Source organism: Diceros bicornis, unplaced genomic scaffold (assembly GCF_020826845.1).
Source record: "Diceros bicornis minor isolate mBicDic1 unplaced genomic scaffold, mDicBic1.mat.cur scaffold_342_ctg1, whole genome shotgun sequence".
Classification (NCBI taxonomy): Eukaryota; Metazoa; Chordata; class Mammalia; order Perissodactyla; family Rhinocerotidae; genus Diceros; species Diceros bicornis.
In genome coordinates this window covers 174332-192897 of record NW_026691213.1, presented here as the reverse complement: position 1 = coordinate 192897, position 18566 = coordinate 174332, and positions in this window count along the sequence as shown.

Here is an 18566-nt window from a genome sequence, read left to right as displayed (position 1 = left end):
AAATAAAAAAAATACTTTTGAGTTTACCGGTAGATTAGAAATAGTAGAAAAAACATGAAGATACAGCAATAGAAATTATCCAGTCTGAAGAAAGGATGTAAAAATTTTGAAGAAAAATGAACAGAGCCTTATGACCTGTGAGATGATTGAGTCCCAATCAGAGAGGAGAGAGACAGAAAAATTAAATGAGACAGAAAGGCAAATCAATAAGTAATAGCATAAAACTTCCAAAATTTGTTGGAAAATCTAAAATTTTAGATCCCAGAAATTCAGCAAACCCACAAAATAAAATATAAAATAAAAGCATACTTAGGTACATGATAGTCAAGCTACTAAAATCCAAAGATAAAAAGAAAATCTTGAGGGGAGTGACGTCAGCATCATGGCGGAGTGAGCTTTCCCGTGAATTCTTCCGCCACAAGATACAACAAAAGTAACAGCCACAGACCAACAACGGAATCCCAGACAGTGAAAAGCTAGAGAGGAGGGATCCACACTGCCGCACATCTGAGAGCAGAACGTGCTGGGCCCCCAGAGGAAGTGGGGAGAGGTAAGGAGAACTCCGCTCCCTCCCCATCAGAGCAGCGATCCTGGTCCGCGCGGCTCCCAGAGAGGGGGGAGGGGCGGCCCTCGGTGGGAAACTGTAGCTCTTCGGGCTCTATTAGCCAGTGGGAATCTCCCGCACAGAGGGCTCAGAGGGCTCAGAGGAGCCACAGGGCTACCATCAACATCTGAGCAACCCAGAGAGCGGATAAAGAGGGGCAAACGAGAAGCCTCCCACGTCAGGGACCCAGAGGGCAAAAGAGAGAGCTCCCCCCTCCCCGCAACCTGGAGTCTGCAGCTCGACCAGATCTAGCGGTCCGAGGCAGACCTGAATAAACTGGACTGGACCCGTGGATCGCAGTGGGGAAAAAAAACAAAACAAAACAAAACAAATCTGCGGATCGCAGCAGAAAAACTGGGGCAGAGCGCAGGGGGCTTAGACTACACAGCCCTTTACCACCAGACAGTGGCGGCAGGTGGAAATTGCAACCAGAGACTTCCAGGATGAGGAAAATCAAAACCAACACAGGAACCACAATGCAAAAATATATGAAATCACCAGACCAGAAACAAAATGACAAGCACCCAGAAATCAACCCCAAAGACACAGAAATCCATAAACTAAATGACAGAGATTTCAAAATAGCTATCATAAAAACACTCAACGAAATACGAGACAACACAGACAAACAATTCAATGAGATTAGGAGTTTCTTCACAAAAGAGATTGAAATCATAAAGAAAAACCAATCAGTGCTGATGGAGATGAAGAACACAATGGAGGAGATAAAGGAGAATCTGGAATCTTTAAAGAACAGAGCTGACAATATGGAGGAAAGAATTAGTACTTTAGAGGATAGGAATACAGATATACTCCAGATAGAAGAAGAGAGAGAACTAAGACTAAAAAGAAAAGAAGAAAGACTCCGAGAAATATCGGACTCTATTAGAAAATGTAACATAAGAATTATAGGTATTCCTGAGGGAGAGGAGAGGGAAAGAGGAACAGAGAGCCTATTCAAGGAAATAATAGCTGAAAATTTCCCAAATCTGGGGAAGGAGCAGGAAATACCAGTAAGCGAAGCCAACAGGACGCCTATATGTATTAACAGACAAAGGCCTTCACCACGACACCTAGTGGTAAGGCTAGCCAGGGTCAACGACAAAGAAACAATATTAAGGGCAGCTAGACAAAAACAAAAAATAACGTACAAAGGAACTCCCATCAGGCTCTCAGCGGATTTCTCAACAGAAACTTTTCAGGCTAGAAGAGACTGGAATGATATATTCAAAATACTAAAAGACAAAAACTTTCAGCCAAGAATACTCTATCCAGCAAAAATATCCTTCAAATATGATGGAGAAATAGTAACTCTCCCAGATAAACAAAAGCTAAGGGAGTTCATGGCCACGAGACCCCCACTACAAGAAATACTCAAGAAGGCCCTCAGGCCTGAAAACAAGAAGAGAAAGGGAACACAAAGCTTGGAGTAAGGAGAAAAGTAGGTAGACAAAATCAGAGAAATAGTAGATCTTTACCGGAATAGGTTAGCAACCACTTAAATACTAAACTCAAAGATCTAAGGAAGAAATTCACCAAAAATAAATTTAACCTCATCACTGTAAACACACAGCCACAACACAAGATAGAATAAGGTATAACAAGAGCAACTTAGAAGGGGAAGAGGAAAGTAACTGAATTGACTTAGTATAAGGAAATAGGAGGCTATCAGATAATGGACTATCTCATATAGAAGATTTCTCGCCCAAACCTCAAGGTAACCACTAAACAAATAATCAAATTAAAACCACATATGATAAACAAAGAGAAAACTAGAAGAATCATAAGACAGAACAACCAAACTGAATTGGCAGTCCAAAACAAATGGGACAAGAAACAAAGGAAATGCAAAAGAACCAGAAAATAAGTGACAAAACAGCAACATTCAACCCTCAAATTTCAATAATTACCCTAAATGTAAATGGATTAAACTCTCCAATCAAAAGATACAGAGTGGCAGGATGGATTAAAAAGCAAGACCCAACAATATGCTGCCTTCAGGAAACACATCTTAACACTAAAGACAAGCACAGGCTCAGAGTGAAAGGATGGAAGATAATACTCCAAGCTAATGGCAAACAAAAGAAAGCAGGTGTTGCCATACTCATATCAGACAAAATAGACTTCAAGATAAAACAGGTTAAGAAAGACAAAGAAGGGAAATATATAATGATAAAAGGGACACTCCATCAAGAAGACATATCACTTATAAATATAAATGCACCCAACATAGGAGCACCAATGTACATAAAACAACTATTAACAAACCTAAAAGGAGAAATCAACAACAACACAATAATAGTAGGGGATCTTAACACCCCACTTACAGCAATGGATAGATCATCCAGACAAAAAGTTAATAAAGAAATATTAGACTTAAATGAAAAACTGGACGAGATGGACCTAGTAGACATATAGAGAGCACTCCACCCAAAAACAGCTGACTACACATTCTTTTCAAGCGCGCATGGAACATTCTCTAGGATAGACCATATGTTGGGAAACAAAGCAAGCCTCAATAAATTTAAGAAGATTGAAATCATAACAAGCATCTTTTCAGACCATAAGGCTATGAAACTGGAAATGAACCAGGAAAAAAAAACTGGGAAAGTGACAAAAATGTGGAGATTAAACAACATGCTACTGAACAACCAATGGATCATTGATGAAATTAAAGGAGAAATCAAAAACTATCTGGAAACAAACGAAAATGATAACATGCCATATCAAACCATATGGGATGCGGCAAAAGCGGTCCTGAGAGGGAAACTCATAGCGATACAAGCCCACCTTAACAAACAAGAAAAAGCCCAAATAGGCAACCTTAAATTACACCTAACAAAACTAGAAAAAGAAGAACAAACAAAGCCCAAAGCCAGCAGAAGGAGAGAAATAATAAAAATCAGAGCAGAAATAAATGATATTGAGACCAAAAAAACAGTAGAAAGGATTAATGAAACAAAGAGTTGGTTCTTCGAGAAGATAAACAAAATAGACAAACCCTTAGCCAGGCTAACTAAGAAAAAAAGAGAAAAGGCTCAAGTAAATAAAATTAGAAATGAAAGAGGAGAAATTACAACGGATACCATGGAAATACAGAGGATTATAAGAGAATACTATGAGAAATTATATGCCAACAAATTGGACAATCTAGAAGAAATGGATAAATTCTTAGACTTATACAACCTCCCAAAATTGAACCAAGAAGAAATGGAGAATCTGAATAGACCAATCACAAGTAAAGAGATTGAAATAGTAATCAAAAACCCCCCAAAAAATAAAAGTCCAGGACCAGATGGCTTCTCCAGTGAATTTTACCAAACATTCAAAGAAGATTTAATACCCATCCTCCTCAAACTATTCCAAAAAATAGAGGAAGATGGAACACTTCCTGAATCATTCTATGAGGCCAACATCACCCTGATACCAAAATCAGACAAAGACAATACAAAGAAAGAAAATTACAGGCCAATATCGCTGATGAACATTGATGCAAAAATCCTCAACAAAATATTGGCAAACAGAATACAACAATATATTAAAAAGATCATACACCATGATCAAGTGGGATTTATACCAGAGACGCAGGGATGGTTCAACATCCGCAAATCAATCAACGTGATACATCACATCAACAAAACAAAGAATAAAAACCACATGATCGTCTCAATAGACGCAGAGAAGGCATTTGACAAGATACAACATCCATTTATGATAAAAACTCTCAATAAAATGGGAATAGAAGGAAAGTACCTCAACATAATAAAGGCCATATATGACAAACCCACAGCTAACATCATACTCAACGGGGAAAGACTGAAAGCCATTCCTCTGAGAACAGGAACGAGGCAGGGCTGCCCACTCACACCACTCCTGTTCAACATAGTACTGGAGGTTTTGGCCAGAGCAATTAGGCAAGAAAAAGGAATAAAAGGAATCCAAATAGGTAACGAAGAAGTGAAACTCTCACTATTTGCAGATGACATGATTGTATATATAGAAAACCCTAAAGAATCTGTTGGAAAACTGTTAGAAACAATCAACAACTACAGCAAAGTTGCAGGGTACAAAATCAATCTACAAAAATCAGTTGCATTTCTATATGCTAATAATGAGCTAACAGAAAGAGAGCTCAAAAAGATAATACCATTTACAATTGCATCAAAAAGAATAAAATACCTAGGAATAAATCTTACCAAGGAGGTGAAGGACCTATACAATGAGAACTACAAGACATTATTGAGGGAAATCTACGATGACGTAAAGAAATGGAAAGATATCCCATGCACGTGGGTTGGAAGAATAAACATAGTTAAAATGTCTATATTACCTAAAGCAATCTACAGATTCAAAGCAATCCCAATCAGAATCCCAATGACATTCTTCACAGAGATAGAAAAAAGAATACTAAAATTTATATGGGGCAACAAACGACCTCGAATAGCTAAAGAAATCCTAAAGAAAAAGAACAAAACAGGAGGCATCACAATTCCTGACTTCAAAACATACTACAAAGCAATAGTAATCAAAACAGCATGGTACTGGTACAAAAACAGACACACAGATCAATGGAACAGAATTGAAAGCCCAGAAATAAAACCACACATATACGGACAGCTAATTTTCGACAAAGGTACTAAGGACATGCAATGGAGAAAGGAATGTCTCTTCAATAAATGGTGTTGGGAAAACTGGACAGCCACATGCAAAAGAATGAAAGTGGACCATGTGCTATCGCCATTCACAAAAATTAACTCAAAATGGATCAAAGACCTGAAGGTGAGACCTGAAACTATAAAATTCATAGAAGAAAATATAGGCAACACACTATTTGACATTGGTTTTAAAGGAATCTTTTCGGATGACATGCCCACCCAGACTAGGGAAACTAAAGAAAAAATAAACAAGTGGGACTTTATCAGACTAAAGAGCTTTTATAAGACAAATGAAACCAGAATCAAGATGAACAAACAACCAACCAGCTGGGAGAGAATATTTGCAAAACATACGTCTGACAAGGGGTTGATCTCCATAATATATAAAGAACTCACACAATTGAACAACAAAAAAACAAACAACCCGATCAAAAAATGGGCAGAGGAAATGAACAGACACTTCTCCAAGGAAGATATACAGATGGCCAATAGGCACATGAAAAGATGCTCAACATCACTAATCATCAGGGAAATGCAAATCAAAACAACACTAAGATACCACCTCACGCCCGTTAGAATGGCTATAATCACCAAGACAAAAATCAACAAATGTTGGAGAGGATGTGGAGAAAGAGGAACCCTCATACACAGCTGGTGGGAATGCAAATTGGTGCAGCCTCTATGGAAAACGGTATGGAGATTCCTCAAAGAATTAAAAATAGAGATGTCCTATGATCCAGCCATCCCACTACTGGGAATCTATCCAACGCACCTGAAATCAACAATCCAAAGAGGCTTATGCACCCCTATGTTCATTGCAGCATTATTCACCATAGCCAAGATGTGGAAGCAACCTAAGTGTCCCTCGACTGACGATTGGATTAAGAAAATGTGGTATATATATACAATGGAATACTACTCAGCCATAAAAAAAGACAAAATCGTCCCATTTGCAACAACATGGATGGGCCTGGAGCGTATTATGTTAAGTGAAATAAGCCAGAAAGAGAAAGACAAACACTGTATGATCTCACTCATATGTGGAATATAAACCAACACATGGACAGAGAAAACTGGACTGTGGTTACCCGGGAAGTGGGGGTGGGGGGTGGGCACAAGGGGTGAAGGGAGTCATATATGGGGTGATGGACAAACAAAAATGTACAGCCCAAAATTTCACAATGTTAGAAACCATTAAAATATCAATAAAAAAAAAAAAGAAAATCTTGAAAGCAGTCAGGGAAATACACACATACAGTGGAAGACGTTACATACAGGGAGAAATAATGTGAATGATGGATGATGTACTACCAAAACAAAAGAGACAACTCAACAACAAAATGACATCATTCAATTGCAGAAAGAAAACCCAAAAGTCAACACAAAATTCTATATTTAGCAGAACTCACTTTCAAAAAGGAAGTAGAAGCCACAATAAGATACTACACGCCTATTATATGGCTGAAATAAAAAATAAAATTGCAAATACCACGTGCTGGTGAGGACTAGGAGCAATTAACAATTAGAACTGGGAATGCAACATGATAGTTGCATTCAGAAAACAGTTGAGCAGGTTCTTATAAAGCTAAACATACACTTATTATATGACTCAGATATCCCACTCCTAGGTATTTACTGAAGAAAATTGAAAACTAATGTTTAAACAAAAATCTTTGTGGGAATCTTTATAGCCATTTTATTCATAATTGCCAAAAGCTGGAAATAAACTAAATGTCCTTCATCAGGTGAGTGGAGAAAGAAACTGTGTTGCATTGGTACATTATAATACTACTTGGCAATAAAAAGGATAAACTCTTTTTTTTTTTTGTGAGGAAGATAAGCCCTGAGCTAACATCCTTTGCCAATCCTCCTCCTTTTTCCGCCCAAAGCCCCAGTAGATAGTTGTATGTCATATTTGCACACCCTTCTAGTTGATGTATGTGGAACACGACCTCAGCATGGCCTGAGAAGCGATGTGTCAGTGCGCACCATGGGTCCGAACCTGGGCCGCCAGTAGGGGAGCACACGCACTCAACCGCTAAGCCACGGGCTGGTCCCAGGATAAACTCTTGATTCACACAACAACATGGATGAATCTTGGCTGCATTTCTCTAAGTGAAGGAAACCAGATTCAAAAGGCTGTATAGAATATGATTCCATTTATATGACTTTCTAGAAAAGGCAGAATTACAGGGATGGAAAATGATCAGTGGTTGCCAAGGGATGGAGTAGGGGAAGGGGTTGAATACAAAGGGATAGCATGAGAGAACTTTGGGGGTGAAAAACACAGCTCTGTGTGGTACTGTGGACATGGATGCATGACCATAAAGTCAAAACCCATAGAACTGTACACAGCAAAGAGTGAATTTTACTCTGCAAATTTTAAAAATCAATCAGGATGCTGGGGAACCCAGATGGAATGCAGTGATAAATGAATCACACTGTATTACAAGCATGTGACATAACCATACAGAAGTGGTGGGGATGAAAGGTCCTGACCGAAGTTACTTTGGAAGACAGTGTTTTGACGGGATACTGTAGAACTAAAGTACTGGACACTAACACTGTACTTTAGGTGGTAAATTTGTTTTTAATAAGGGTATGGATTAGCAATTCTGAAACTAGTTGACACAGTAAACATATTGTAGCTAACTGGAGTTAAGTTTCTCACTGTTGATGAAAGAAGTTACAAATAAACAAAAGGAGAATGCTAGAATAAACCCTGTAGTGTTGGCTTGGAATTGGAAATATCAGTATGAATCCATGTCTCTTTTAATATATCTATGAAAAAAGATAGATAGATTGATAGATCGATAGACAGATGTGTATACTTGAGTTTATATTCATACATACATTTCCAAGCTCTGCTGAGAGGGACTAGAAGCAGTGACACTCTAATATTAATGAGCACATCTAGCTCCCAGATCTTGTTTTCTAAATATCATTCTCCAATAAAAGAAACCAGGTTTTCTTGGAGAAATGGCTAATTCTAGGGCTGGAAATAGAAAATACAAAATGAGTCTGGATCATCTTGTAGTGCCAGAAAGTAGGAAAGTGCTTTAAAAAAACACACACACACAGAAAATGATGGGACGTGTCAAAGTGAATCAGTCTAAAAGACTTCCCAATGACTCAAGCTGGAAAACTGTGAGCAACAAAATAAATAATGGTAGCATTGGATTATTACCCAGAGAATAAAATAAATATCCACGAGGCTATACTGATATAAGAAAGATTAAATAAGAAAGGAAGGGAAGGAAGAAAGAAAAAAGGGAAAAAAAAAGAATGAGAGAAAGAGAGAAAGAAAGGAAGAAGGAAGGGAGAGGGAGGGTGGGGAATCTTCCTCACAGAATTCCATATAATATATGCGCTAGATAGCATGAAATTGAAAATCGCCACTAGAACGCTACAGTAATAATTACTGTTGGAAAGATTGACTGATGAATGCAAAAACTATGGAGGAAACTTAAAGAAGAAACAGTACAATTACAGAGTCTCAAAGCATTTCCTTCCAAACACTTAACTTATTTCTTTAAAATACCTATGACTATTTAAAGCCAAAATTATAACACTGTATTGTGGGATTTATAACATGGGAAGATGTAAAATTTATGACAACAATAGCACAAAGGACAGACAGAGGTAGATGGAACTGTTCTGTAGCAAGGCTTCCATATTTTACATTGATTAAACTGGTGAACTATTAAGTCTAGGTAGGCTGTGATATGTTAAAGATGCATATTATAATCTGGACCAACCAGTAAAAATGCAAAGGTGTGTCACTTAAATGCTAATAAAGGAATTAAACAGCATACCAAAAAATGTTTGTACAAGACTGTTCACAGGAGATGACCTGCACGTCCCCAGGAGGAAGATGAGCGCACTTTGGGGAATCCACAGAGCAGAACGTCCTCAGCCGTGCCAAGGAGCAAATGCTGACACACACATGCTGAGAGAGACTCATCAACCTCGTGCTGAGGGAGGCAAGCTGGACAGAAAACAACACACATGGGATGATTTCAGCCAAGATGAACCTATGCTGAAAAAACCAGAACAGGGGTTGCATCGGGGGAAGGAAAAAATTGCCTGGGAAGGAACAGGAAGGAGTTTTCTGGGGGTGATGGAAATATCCTATTCTTAAAGGGATGAAAGTTATATGGGCATGTTTATTTGCCAAAACTATACGGTTGAGATTTGTGCCTTTCAGTGTGCATACATCTTACTCACCACACACGCACAAAGGCTTAAAAGAATAATAACGTGAGGTGGGAATGGGATGGAGTGTGACTGAAACAAAAATAGCAGATGATTAGTAGTTGTTGAAGCTGGGTGATGGGCCTACTATGCTATTTTGCTTATTTTGTATATTGTTTAAATTGTTCTGTAATAAAACACGTTTATAAGAAGACAAACTCTATATATAGTGTTTGCTGGTAAGATATCAGTTACCTTTGGGGAGGAAATAGGGAGAAAGGGATTGTTGGGGCCTGAGTAAAGCTGGTGCTAGTTCTTGGTCACACAAGTGTGTTCACTTTGTAATAATTCTTTGAGATTTACGTGGATGACTTCTCCATATATTTCTGTATGCATGTTATACATCAATAAACATTTTAAATCCTGCATATTTGCACAAAGATACTAACTCAATATCTCAGAATAACAGCAGTGTTTTGTTTTAAAGTGGAACACATTCACTCATGACACCATTAGATGGATTTTAATACTGCCATGTATCTATTAATGCCCTCATCCTTGCGTGGCTCCTGGGTCTTTACATTTTTGTCTCAGTTTTGTAAGTGGCATGGATTTTTTATGATGCCATCTTTCTCCAAAAAGGTCCACCCCCACCACAATGCTCACCAAGGCCTCGACTCCTAGCACAGTGCCGTGTTCACAGCATGCACTGAAGACCTGTGGGACTGGGTTGAATGAGGAACAAAATGAGGAGCACATGATGTTTGTAACTTATGTCTAGGTGCCATATTGTGACTTAGGAAATTGGTAGAGTTTTTCAATAGATTTGCTATGCCTTCTAATTTTTCCTATTTAAAACAATGGGGGGCCGGCCCCGTGGCTTGGTGGTTAAGTGCGCGCGCTCCGATGCTGGTGGCCCGGGTTCGGATCCCGGGCGCGCACCGAGGCACCACTTCTCCGTCCATCCTGAGGCCAAGTCCCACATACAGCAACTAGAAGGATGTGCAGCTATGACATACAACTATCTACTGGGGCTTTGGGGGGAAAAATAAATAAATAAAATCTTTAAAAAAAAATAAATAAAACAATGGGAAATAGGGTCTCAGAGTTCTTTCTCAGAGAAAGTCTGACATTTCAGGCACAGATTACTGACAATTATTAATGGCATATGACTTTCCCACCTCATCTTAGTGTTAAGTTTTTAATTCCTTACCTTGGAAATGACCTAACTTTTCTTCTTCCAAATCTTATAGTAATACCGATGCTCCAGAAAGTCAGGCCACGGATATTCTGCTGTTGTGCGTTCTCCCTGCAAAGAAGTGGAGCTGTGCATCCACCAGTCTAAGAAGCGTGTGGTGCTGTAGTATTTGGAGTCAATCAGAAAAGCTAAATGGAAAAACGACTTCAGAGAATTATCACCATAACCCCCCACAGCAACAAATTATTTTGTGATTCTGAGGGTATATTTAAACAGGGATATTAAAACTAGTTCCCAAGGAGCCAGCCCTATAGTAGAGCAGAAATTGCATATTACCTTCCTGCAAAAACTTGCCTAACATTGTGGGAAGGACCAAAGGGAAGTTTCGGTGTTGTTGTCTATGTTAACGAGGCCAAGAGGTCCACACTGAGATAAGGAAGTCCAGTGAACCAGCCTGTGTGCAGCGTGGGAATAGGGGCATGAGTGTGGTCCCCTGAAGTGGCTTAGGGGTCACTTACCAGTGCACCTGAGTTTCCTGTCTGTATAATGCAGGAATTGGGGCTGTCCAATGTGATGTTTTTTCCTTTTTATGACATGGCTCAGGGAAGTCCTTCTAAGACTCCTGACCAAGGTATGGGCCCTTCAGGCAGATTGGGTCCAAAGGGAGGATCTCTGCAACGACCCTGACCACAGGTCCAGAGGGAGGATCATGGCAGCCTGGAGGGATAGGGGGAATGGTAGGACAGGTGACCTTGAAAAGGAAAATTCCAGGATCCCAGGCACCTAGTATTTCCATTTTAGATATTGAATTCACATTTCAAATACTGGCCAGGGAGCTTCCACCAGGGCTGCAAGCAACCTCAGCAATAGCCAGGCTGGTGAACCCACCCCTACCTGAGTCCCGGCCTCAAGGGATGCAGCCCAACCACACTGCGCATACTCTGGGAGGTGGGCAGGGCATGGAGAATGGGCGTGGCATAGAGAAGAGGGTTGGATGGAGAATCAGAGGCATGGAGCCCAGGGCCTGAGAGATAAGGCATGAATTGGGGCCACGAGATGTGCATGCTGGGAGCTTTTCTCTCTTAACCGCTCCCAGCTGGCAGCCCGCAGGGCTGCAGGACTAGAACTCCCAGGATGCTCTGGGCACGGGGCCGTGCCTAGCTCTGGGGGGAGGAACAGGGCAATGTGAGCTTGGCCGGGGGCCAAACCCCAATTGAATCAGGACTCTGGCCCTGCACCCGCTCCAACTGGACTGAGCCCCGGAGGGATGTGACGGGATGAGAGGGACCAGGGAGTCAGGAGGGTGTGGCGGCTGCATGGGCAGCCGCGGGTCTGCAGCGTGCAACTGCTTTTGTCCAAAATTGAAGCTGGACTCACGCTTCTTCCTTACCACCTCCCTCCGTTGCTTGATTCCTCCTCCCACCTGCATGCCTGTGGGTCTTTCCACAGCCTCTTACCTAGTCCAACGCTAGGTGCTTCTCTAAAGTGCTCATGGGAACTGGTTTGACATCCCAGAAACTTTCCACTTTGCCTGCTGCCCTCTGCCTTCACCAGCCAAAGTGCCATCATTTCATCAGCTTCTGGGAGACATTCGCCCTTGTGGCCCCTCTTGCAAGCACAGCTTAAGAGTTTGCAGGGTGGTAACATTGGCTGTTGCTTGCCTTTTTCATAGATGTGGAAGTTGAGGCATCCTTGGGGTTAATCATTGGTTTCCCCAGGATTTGCTAAGAGCAGAGGGGAACGACACAATTCCCAGACAAGTATCTAGTAGGCCGTTTTCACTAACGCATTCCAGCGCAGAGGCCTCCAAAACAGCATCCTTAAGATGAGAATAGCTTAAGCATTTTGCCCTTTAGATTGATCACCTAATCTCAGCTCAGGCCTGAGTGGCCAGTCTCTCAGAGACATGAGTGATGACTCTGATCCTTCAGGAAGAGACCGGTGGTCCAGCTCTGGGAGAGGCATGTTCATGGTAGACAACACCTGGGCAGCATTTGAAACCCGTCAGCTTTAACATCTCTGCTTTGGATTCTGGCAAGTTTCCAGGATAAACATGCCCACGGATAGTCAAATGTACCGTATTCTTTAAAAATTGATTAGAGTAGTGAAAGGAACAGAGCATAAAATATCCTGATTATTTGCAAAAGATGAAATGCAAGCAAGACCTTCTTGTTAATTTTCTTCTCCTCATTCTCTTGGCTGTACTATACGCTTGAATGCAGAAACAAAAATTTGAATTGCCAAGCTATCTTTTCCTGAGATTGGTAAATTAACTTAAAAGTCTTATTGAAACCTGTGGAGGAATGGTTAGCAACTTTCATGATTCATGTCCTCCCTAAAAACCTGGGTGATGATCTACATGAAAAAAAGTCCTTGTTTATATTACACATCCCAATAGGTTACATTTCCGATTCCTGAATGTGGGATATTATCAAAACAACTGAAAAAGCTGGTCGTGGAAACTGGACCCTGTCACTATGTGAAGAATTTGTCTCTTTATTAATTAATGACTCGAATTCTTTAACATTTTTGTAAAGAACGGACGAGAAACTCTGCAGTGTCTCTGAATGTGGCAAGACGGGGAATTCTCCTTAGACCACATCCTCGAGTTCTTCTCTCATGTTCAATAGACCCGATATAGTCCGTGTGTTCAGGTACAGCACCGCTCCCCCAGCCCCCAGTGTTCTATCCTACTCTGGCCTGGGACCTCTTCAGGGGGTTCTGATGACACTCATCCACAAGGGTTGGAAGGAGACATTGTAACATGAGGATATTCATCATCTTAAAACAACGATTAATGGAGAGGAAAGTCTCGGGTTCTGTGTGCTCCGATGCAACTGCTGTTGGAGTGTGGCTTCAGTGACCACTATGCTCCCAGTAGTCCCCACAATGGCTATCTCAGACATTTGATCTCCTGGTGCAACCACAGCAGCTGTTGACAGAGCTGAGCGCTCGTGGTTCAGTGTTTTCCGTCAGATTTTGTGGCTCTGACCCTTCTATGCTCGCCCCCTTCCCATTCCTATCTGCTGAGTTGATTGCTTTGTAGTTGTTTCTTAGGAGCCACTGTGTGTAACTGGATTTCACAGTGTCTTTAGGGACCCACCCTCCCTACACGAGTTACTGTACAACAGTGACTTATCCTGGTGTAGCCCGTGTTCATCGTCTCCAGTGGAGCTGTGAAGAACCCTGCTTACTAGGAGCCTCTCTCATTCTCATGTTGCTGGGGCTGCTTATGAAGTTGAGCATCCCGTCTTTGGTCTCATTGCCATTATTCTTTTCATCGATTATTTTGAAGTCGGATATGACTTTGTTAATAATGTGGACACTGGCTGTCACAGGAACTTTTACGTAACTTCCCCAACAGCTCTGTGAAGTAGTCGTGTGATCCCCGTTTTACAGGGGGGGACACTGAAGCTCAGAGAAATGGAGTAGCTTCCTTCACGTCACACAGTTTCTTGGTACATTTTGTGTCTCCACCTGGAGCTCCGCTTCTCAGGTGTGAGCACTTAGCTGGTGTTCCACTTTATGCTTCTCTGCCAGTCTCCCCAGAGGCACACGCTCCATCCTGAGTCCATTGTCTGCTTGATGGCAGTCACCCTGCACAAACAGTCTCCGAGCAGGGATTGGACTAGCGGGACGTGGTCCTCTGGCTTACTCTGGGCAGGTACTATGTTCATGGCGAGAGCTGGAGCAGTGGAAGATACTGACTGTTGCTCACCTGGAAGGTTTGTTATGTAGAAATACTCTACTGACATTTTGCAGGTGTCATGTCTTCTTTGTCTTCATTGCTCCTCTGGGCTTTCTCCTACAGTCCATGCTGTGCAGTAACATAGAGTACAGAGACTGGTGAACATAATACTGTTGCCCTGCACCTAACAGTCACATCACTCATTTTTCTAATTATGAAACAAATACACACTGTAAAAAAAGTCAAATTGCACTGATCTGTGTAGAGTAAAGTGAAACATTCCCCTTTCATCCCCTTCCCTGCAAACTCACTGTCCTACTGAGAAGGAACTATTGTTAAGAGGTTGTGGCTTATTCTTCTGGAAATTTCTTATGAATTTATAAATACACAAAGTTTTTTTTAAACATAAATTACATAACTACATCGTTTTGCAATTTGCTGTTTCCCAAACCATATATCATAGACCTCTCTCCTTATCAGTGCATATCACTCTAACTTACCTTTTTAGAAGTTTTAGAGGTACTCCAAAGAATAGGCATACCATGATCTGTTTATATCTTCTTTGATAGCAAAGGGATTACATCCAGTTTCACTATTATACATAATGCTGCTATAAGATCCTTGTATGGAATTTATTACACTGCTTTCAACTGCTCAATATGCTTTGTTTCCTTTTAGTCAGAGACTATGATATATTTTTAACACCTTTATGGGAATTATTTTATAGGGAAATTAATTTTATCACTGAATAACGACATTTATGCGGAAGCTGGACTTCAAGGTCATCCATCTCAGTATTCTGGAGAAAAATCATGAAACTTAGAAGGTATTATGCTTGCTCCATCACATTCTAACAAGTCATGTTAACAATGTGAGTTGAATCTTTGAATAGCCTCTACTCTCTCTGTTCAGATGAAGGATGACTTTTTCTTGTCTTGAAAACTTCTGACTCCCGGGGCTCTCAGTTTGGCTTCAGAGAGGGTAAGATATTGGTGTTGTACCTATTTCTCTTCAGCTGTAGGCTGCATCTTCTAAAGATCATAGAATTGAACATGGTCCAATCGATATATGTGATTTGGTTCAAAAATTCAAAGTAATGAACTCAACATAAAAATCTATATCTTTTGTTCTTAATAAAGAATTTCCTTTGATATCCTTAAGTTTCTGTGATTACTAGTAAAAACTCACCTACGGGTGAAGAGATGTGGTTCTGCTGGCAATATCTGGCTTGAACATACATAGTTAAGCCTACCACATCTGTAGGTAGGTTAGACTAGACCTCTTGATGACCTCTGTCCTTGGTCTCTGGGAAAAATAAGAATTTAAAAAAGCTGCTGTTATTAGCACTCAATGCTAGAAATGCCCATTAAAGAGTGAGTTTGGTTTGGTAAACCAAAGGGAATATAAGCAGAACAATGTCATTAATAACTATAAAATTTCAAAAAATTCTAATTTTTAAAAATATAACTCTATTTTTGCCAGAGTGCAAACTGTGTATATATGAAGGAAGTATCCCTCTGTCCATTTCTTAAGTTATTTCCATTGATTTGATGGATTTATCTTCAAACCCGGATTCCAAGTGTGAAAGGACATCTTGGTCCTTCAAAAAAAAGAAACCATTGAGATTTAATTTTCTTTTAGCTCAGCATCCCAAAGATTTGAGGAATAAATGATCATGTAATGATACAATGATTTTGAAATCTAATTGTTAATTACAGGGGTGCAAGAGATGATTGAATGGTGGTTCATCACCATGGTCAAGGGTATTGTACACATGGACATGTAAACACGATTCAGGTAGCTGCTTCAGCACCGTGACATCCCTGAGAACCACAGTGCAGGGGGATCTAGGCACAAAGCCGTCTGCCTCGATCTCCTGGGTTACATGTAGATCCAGGGGGCTTGACAGTGGCTTCAGAGCAGCTAACTTTTATCTATTTCTCCCCTTCCTTATCTCCAGTTTATCTCAAACACTCTTGACTACCATATTTTAAAGTAAGACCAATTATAGTTATCTACGTGAGTTTCTTGTTCATTATTAGAGAGTGATAATCAAGGATACCATCAAATATTATTTAATTGACCTAATTAAATTTGTTGTACCTTATAATTGATTAGAACACTACGTTTAGTTGAGCGTTTGATATTCACCAAGTATGTTAATCTGCTTACAACTGTTATGTGCCTGACTCATCATAGAAGTGTATCTTTGGCCCATCACAAGATTTTAATGAATAAAATCATCATAAATTAAGATAATGTACTGTCTTTTGGATGATAGGGAGGCATATGGGTCCATTTTGGAAATATGCCCCACTGTCTTTGCTGCCCATGAGAAGTTGTTGGTTATTAGGTCTCCAGGTGGCTTGCACAAACCCTAGGTCTGTAATAGCTTGGTGCCTCTCCTTCTACTTGGGGTAGAAATAAAAGAGATCAGAGAGACTTATTAAAGTTTTGGTTGCATGAAGTCTTCGATGAAGACCATCCATGCATATTGTTCTGGATAGCTCTCTGTTCCTAAGACTACTAGTTACTTTAAGGGCTTGTTGGGAACTGTGAAAGGTCTGATATTTTACCTTTCCTGCAAGCTAATAAGTTAGCCTACAATGGTCTTACAGATGCTGGCAAAAGACACGAGACCCATGGGTCAGAGACAAAGGACTTAATGACACAGCAATAGCAGTGGCCAGAGTATCAGCATTGGCACTGGTTCACTAAATCCCACTTCCTACAGGGTGATACACAGTGGGCCAGGTGACATGCAGAGGGTTGCAAGATCTCAGAGCCTAAGGAACTCAAATATTTGATAACGGGCAGGATGTCTGCTAACCTTTGTCCTGGGAGGGTGTTATTTTTATTATACTGGGCAGTAAGCAAGCCTACCCTTTGCTCCAGAGGAGGCCACTATTTCTATCTTCCAAGGCTGACAGCTCTACACACATCCTTGAAAAGATAAGCTGGTCTTACTGGCTTTCAAAGATAAGCTTGAATGAGACTTGATCATCATTCAGTTCTTCTGTTTCCTTTATTGAGATTGTGCAAATATGCTCTTTTCTCTGTAAAGTTCACTAACTTTATTCATACATAAGGGATGCTTTTGGCTTTATTTATTAAGTTGAAATTGTCTTATTAGAGGAAATGATAAAACTGATATGGGTTGGATCTGAAATATTAGAGATTTTCCAGGAAAAATGGGAAAGAAGATCAGTGCTCACAGAACTTTGCCACAAGGAGCTGATAGCAACTTAAATGATTTTAATTTGAATAGTGTTTTGTACATCTTTCTTCTATTTACTTCATCCTCTCTGCTTCCTGTAACTCTCATATGGGAATGGGGCACTTTCAGGGATTCACTGAACTCATTTACAATATTCAAATGGTTTTGTTTGTTGTGTTTTTTTTATTGAGGTAAAGTTGACATATAATATTATATCAGTTTCAGGGGTACAACGTAATGATTCAATGTTTGAGTATATATTGAAATGATCAGCACAATAAGTCCAGTTAACATCCGTCCCCATACATAGTTACAAATGTTTTTGTCTTGTGATGAGGACATGGCATATTTCAAGGTGCAGAAGAATCAACAATTCTGTAATACTTTTCTATATACAGCTTGATGTATACACCCTTGAGACTGTCACCACCATCAAGGCCACAAACATATCCATCACCATCCAAAGATTTCTCTCACCTCCTTTATTACTATCATTCTGTGGTAAGAACTCTTAGTGTCTACTCTAGTAACAAATGTGACGTATGCAATAGAGTTTTGTTACCTTTAGGCACTAAGCCATATCCTACATCTCCAGAACTTATTTATCTTGATAACTTAAACTTTGTATCCTTTGACAATCAGCTCCCCATTTCTCCATCTCCCCAGCCCCTGCCAACCACCATTCTGACCTCTGCTTGTATGAACTTCACAATTTTAGATTCCACATATAAGTATTTGTCTTTCTCTGTCTGCCTTATTTCACTTAGCATAATATCTTCTAGGGTCCCTCATGTTGTCAAAAATGACAGGAATTCCTTCTTTTTTCAAGGTTGAAGAATATTCCATTTCTTTATCCATTCATCGTCAGTGACGTTTAGGTTACTTCCACATCTTCGCTATTGTGAATTAGTTGCAATGAACATTAGAGTACAGGTATCTTTTTGAGACCCTGATTTCAATTCCTGTGGGTATATACCAGAAGTGGGATTGCTGGATCATATGCTAGTTTT